This window comes from Dioscorea cayenensis, chromosome 9 (assembly GCF_009730915.1).
Source record: "Dioscorea cayenensis subsp. rotundata cultivar TDr96_F1 chromosome 9, TDr96_F1_v2_PseudoChromosome.rev07_lg8_w22 25.fasta, whole genome shotgun sequence".
NCBI lineage: Eukaryota > Viridiplantae > Streptophyta > Magnoliopsida > Dioscoreales > Dioscoreaceae > Dioscorea > Dioscorea cayenensis.
In genome coordinates this window covers 23,919,152-23,925,035 of record NC_052479.1, presented here as the reverse complement: position 1 = coordinate 23,925,035, position 5,884 = coordinate 23,919,152, and the positions used below count along the sequence as shown (strand labels likewise).

General features: G+C 39.5%; 1 non-coding gene across 1 annotated transcript; it reads left to right on the top strand.

Moving 5' to 3' along the window:
- Positions 1 to 5,251: 5,251 nt before the first annotated feature.
- On the top strand, positions 5,252 to 5,358 carry LOC120269679. The gene has a single exon (XR_005539321.1). It is a non-coding gene; the product is annotated as a small nucleolar RNA R71 (small nucleolar RNA).
- Positions 5,359 to 5,884: the final 526 nt, after the last annotated feature.

The window sequence follows — 5,884 nt, the reverse complement described above, 5'->3', positions numbered from 1 at the left end:
GATTTGTGTGACAAAATGTGATGTAACAAAAGTAAAAGAAACAAGAGAAAGAGTGCAAGTAAAGGGGAGGTAAGGCAATCGATATAAGTGGGGTACCCGGATATTGTTCGGCCTAGGACAATCATTTCAAGTGAAAAAACCCTCTTTTATGCTTTCTAACTAATGCATTAATGAGTCGTGGAGATCTTTAAATACATGGTCCCAAATCTAAGGTCAACCATGCCTAACTCTATACATGTCCCGGAAGAGAGATTGAATAACCTCTCAACCTCGCACTTGTATAGAATCGCAATGAGTTTTAGGGATTCCAAGTGATAAATCCTCTTCCTAGATGTAGACCTAACCCTTTGGTCCAGGTGGAAGGTCCCTAGCTACAATTAAGCCCTAGGTGCTAAAATCACTTCAACACTTCACTCCGTTGCCTTTGCAACTAAGCCCCGGTGGAAGGTCATCCCTTAGCCCATTCACTCTACTATAACCGCAAAGAGCTCAAGGAAATTGATGTAGAATAAATCACATCGGAGGGGAAAGGGGACGCTCAACTAACTCTCGACTCACCCTCTCAACCCTCTCCAATCTAGCTTTGTCTAACTCTTGTGGTGTGTCACTCACTCACAAGAGTTACCAACAAGAACTCTCAACCCTAGTGTCACTCTAAAGGAGTATTCACACAATCAAGCATACAAGATTAGAACTCAAATAAAACAACAATAAATTGAAAGCATAATAAAAAAGGTTCAACGAAACGACTACATTCTAGGGTTCACAAATATCTAAGTACCCACTAGGAGGTTTAGCTCTCCATGGAGCTAATTACAATCAATGATATCAAATGTAAAAGCAAAGAATCCATAGAAAAGCCCCTCGATAGTCGTGGCAATGTTCTTGTGAAGAGTCCTCTACTCGTCCAAGGGTCCTTTTGTCCGGCCTAGGATACACCTCGCCGGATCGGTGCCGATGAAAGCTTTCTCACTAATCTTCTTCCAAACGGAGCGCCATGTCAGAGCCGTAGAACCTCTCCAAATCCCTAGCCAATACCTCTTAAAACCCTAGCTGCACCCTTCTCTCAAGTTGGAGAAAAGATGGAGAAAAGAATCCTGAAATCGGGGCTGAAATTGGCCTTAAATAGGGATGGAATCGGGAATCCACACGCCCATGTGGATTTTTCGCACGGCCGTGTGGAATTTCCACACGGCCGTTTAGATTCTCTATTTTACGCCTTCTTCGGCCGGCTGTGAACAGTACCTTCTATAGTGTTTGCTATAGTACCCTGCTACAATACCGACCCGAAACACTCCCGAATCCATGTTTTCATCGAGGTAACGTAAACGGGCACACGTTTACGCCGTAGATCGCTTTGCTTCTTCAATACACGGACACGTTGGTGGAGATCTTGCTATACATGCACAAGCCAGAATGATTGAATGTGACTGCCCTTGTGCCCCTCCACATCATTGTGCTAACTTGAATACGATGAGGTTGGCACACATTCTCGCATCTTAAACCAGACTTATGTCTTCGCGTTTGAACCTTCTCAAGACTTCCTCCAAATGGCGCATTCACGATCTACATTGGCTTCTTTCTCTAACCTTCGGCTTCACAACCCTATATGCATGAAAGTAACATAAATGTACACATATTAGTGTTAAAACCCGAGAAAAGTAATGCTCATCATAAGAAAAGAACACTTCTTATTCTTATCACACAAGCACTTATCACTTGTTAAATTTGCTGCCAACTCGTTGTTGTCATCGCTGCTGTCTGTCATTGTTGCTGTTTGTTGCCGCTTGCTGTCTGCCCGCTATCGCTGCCAAGATTATATTTCAAAAGAAGGCAAGATTATAGATTCATGTACATTCAAGTCAGGCAATCTAGAGGAGATTGCCTGACTATCTAGGAGAACGAAGGAAAAGCAAGACCCATCATCGCCCGTGCATGCACGTGAAAGCCAAGACCCTGAACAAAGAGGGTGTTAGTTCCCCGGACCAATAGCGTTTGATTTTCGCCAGCAAGCAGCTGAAGGACTGCCGTACCCTTGCCAATTACAACATCTAGAAGGAGTCCACCCTCCACTTGGTCCTTAGGTTGAGAAGAAGTATGCAGATCTTCAGTCAAAACCCTCACCGGCCAGAAGAAGTTGAATCCTCGGAGACCATCGATAACATGAAGGCCAAGACCCAAGACAAGGAGGGCATTCCCTAAACCATCAGCATCTTATCTTCACTGGAAAGCAACTTGAAGATGGCTGCACTCTTGCTGATTGTAATATCCAGAAAGAGCCCACACTTTGGAAAAAATTAAAACAATGCATTGCATCTTGCCAACAAGTTAGATAGAGACACAAGTGGCAGCAAAGTTAGTGAAAGCACTCACTGATCATAAAATGAAGAAATCATACATTGCTCTCTGCATTGGTCATGCACCCAAGTGGAAGAAGCTCACCATAAGTTCCTGTCATGGCCGGTCCAAGTTCGGCACGTGGCATGTGTATTCCAAGTCAGATGTTGGTAGAATCCCTCCGGATGGTTCAGTAGTGACGGACATGAACCTCGACAAAAGTACACAATATTTGGATGATAAATTATAAGAAGATAGATGAGAAACTTAATGAAGATGCAGAAAAGTACATCTTAGTGAAGAATCTTTGAGGCCGTATGTTAGTTGGTTCTAGAAATTTCATGGTGCCAGGTTTACCAAGTCCAACCCGACAGCAGTGGCATAGGACACAACATGTGCAAGAAATGGATGCTGATGAGGATGAAGGTGAATTTTGAGGATCTGTACGACAAGGATACGATTCTTGCTTTCTTCAAGAGATGGTTGCTACCTTCAAACAATGCACACGATACCTCAATCCTTTGTTCAAGTTTTGCATGAAAAAGGTTCAAGATGATATCCGTCAAGCATTGATGGTAGTGGTTGAATGTTGCATGAAACAAGATTATTTGGCTGCTATGGCAATGCACCTTGGCCTATTGGTGTTACTATGGTTGGTATTCATGAGCATTCAGCTCGTAAGAAGATTTACACAAATAGTGTTGCTCATATCATGAATGATGAGACAACTTGTAAGTTTTGCTAACGTCGGTATCTAGCAGATCCTTACAAGTCAGTGAAATTCAATAGTTTGGCAAATGGAAACGACCTTCATCCCTCCTATCCAAGATAAGGGTGACTGAGAAAGCCTACATCCGAAGAAAAGCTCCGTATAATGCCTGCAGCAAGAGAGTAGTGCTATCTATGGGATGCATTTTGATGTACATTATTGTCAGGCTAATGATTGTATTTAAAAATCATATTGCCGGTATTGTGATTAATGATATCCATACAGTTAATTGTGCTTGAATTCCAAAGCTGAAAGTTAGATCTTCTCCTATGCCATCCTTTTAAAATATATATACCCATAAAAGCATGCATACATGCATGACATAAAAAAAAATAATAATAATAAAATGAGAAGCATGATAAGTTTCTTGTGGCAAATGCATACTTCCAAGATGCAACTGGTCACATCTACTCTTCTTAAAAAAATAATAAAAAATAAAATAAAAATAATAAAAATAAATAAATAATAATAAAAATATGACAAGGAGCTTTCAGTCCAAAGGGTACTTGCAGTCCCAGCAAAAAAAACTAAGATTGGAGAGTGCATTGGCATAGTGGACCGACCAAAGGACTGTGCCAAATGTTTTTTTTTATTGGTGGAAAACATATTGGTGGCTGTGACAATGTTACGGAGAAGCACAATGGAGGAAGGTTGGTGCCACTGCTAACTAAAGCTGGCGCTCTTGCTGCTACTACTGCTTAGGCAGTTCTAGTCTTTTTAAATAGTGTATATATTGGATATAAAATCCAAATAAATCATCTTATGACAATAAGTTGATGAGCTTGCGTGCAATGTAACCCTTCACTTCGCCGAATTAAGCTGCTACTGCAAACTATGGTCTATATAATACCTTAACTTGTTTGAGTACTTCAAATGATTGGGTTGCTGGACCATTTTTTTGTTTTAGTTGCCATGGTTAGAATTAAAAAAAGGGAATGCATACGTGCATGAAATTAAAAAACATAAATTAAAATAAATAATAAAAATAAAAGAATGAGAAAGCATGCTCACGTGCATGAGATGAAAAATAAAAAAAAGAGTATGTAATAAAAAAATATATATATGTAAATTATGGGTCCCACTACACAAGGGATACATATGGGTTCTCTTAAGAAATAATGAGATACATGCATGCACATATATAAATTCAAAAGTGCATAGCTCACCATAAGAGAGACAACATAAGTATGGATATATATCAAGTGTGGTATTTGAACAACATTTCTTTCGATCCAAAGCAACACCATGGGCTAGTCAACGATTAAAATTCATGTCCCAAAGGCAATGGCAAATTTCAAAACGATAACAAGATGCATATCGCATACAACAGCTAGCCAAGCATGCAACGCAGTAATAAGGCACAGGTAGCGGTGATTTATTCATTTCAAAATTGCAAAAATTATAATTTTTAAGGCGGTCATGAAATATTTATTTGAAGACGGCAATGAGGCACGCAACACGGTGACAAGGCACAGAGCATCGATAATAATATATGATATACATAAATAAATAAATATATATATATATATATATGAATATATAAAAATATATATGATAAAATAACAAAATAATTTGCAAATTTTCTTTCCTTTTGCTTGTATTTTTGACCTTAATTGGAGATTCCCAAGATACTATTTGAGGGTAATTAATAATAGAGGCTTGCCTCTATTAGGAATGGAAGAACCCACGAACAAATATGATATTTGTGCTTCGATGTGCCGTCTGGTGTTTTCTTTAAAGACATGATGCCAGACGCGTATTTTTGATCCCACACACATAATCTACTTGTTCTATGGTAGAAGTCTCCTCATGAGATGAAACAGTCGGCCCTGCTTAGCTATCCCATGCTTTATAACTCATAACTGGTACTTGATGTTGAACTTGCATTGAATCCAATCTCTTTGCAATAGCTTCCACCTTTGCTTCTAGGGTAGTGAGTGCATCAACCTCATAAATTCTAGCAGACTTCACTGGCTTGCTTCTTTATGAGCTCCATTGATAGCTATTCGATGGCATATCATCAATAAGATTATAGGCTTCAGTTGGTTGTTTACTGTAGAGAGAACCCCTGGCTGCCGCATCCAACATCTGCTTGTAGCCAAGTTTAAATCATTGTAGAAAATCTGAATTTGCATCAACTCCACAATTCCATGTTGAGGGCACTTCCTCAATAATTTCTTGTACCTTTCCCATAACTCATCCAAAGTTTTAGACTCCATCTATCAGAAAAAAGATATGTCATTCCTGGGTTTCGTAATCTTTGCTAGAGGGATATAACGGGTAAGAAACTTATCGGCCAACCGTGCCCAAGTGGTGATCAACCCTTGTGGCAAGGAACTTATTCATGCTTGGCCCTTTCTCGCACTGAAAAATGGAAAGAGTCGAAGGTGAACTGCATTATTATACACATTGTTTGTCTTAAATGCGTCACAAATTTGCAAGAAGTTCTTCAAATGTTCATACGGGCCCTCATCCTGAAATCCATCAAACTGGTATACCTGCTGCACCATCTGGATAAAATTAGGTTTCAACCCAAAGTTATTCGCCGATACAGGAGGACGAACAATGTTGGACACTACTACCTCCAAATTTGACCTAAAATAATTAGAAATACTTTTTTGTTGATTCCCAGCTATTGGTTCATTCTAATCTATATCAATACTAATTTCTACTGAACCTGGTTCTCTGAGATTTACTTGTCTTAACCTTCTATGCAATGTTCTCTCCAACTCCAAATCAGGGCTTGCAAGTGGAGAAGAGGAACTTTCTCTACTCATG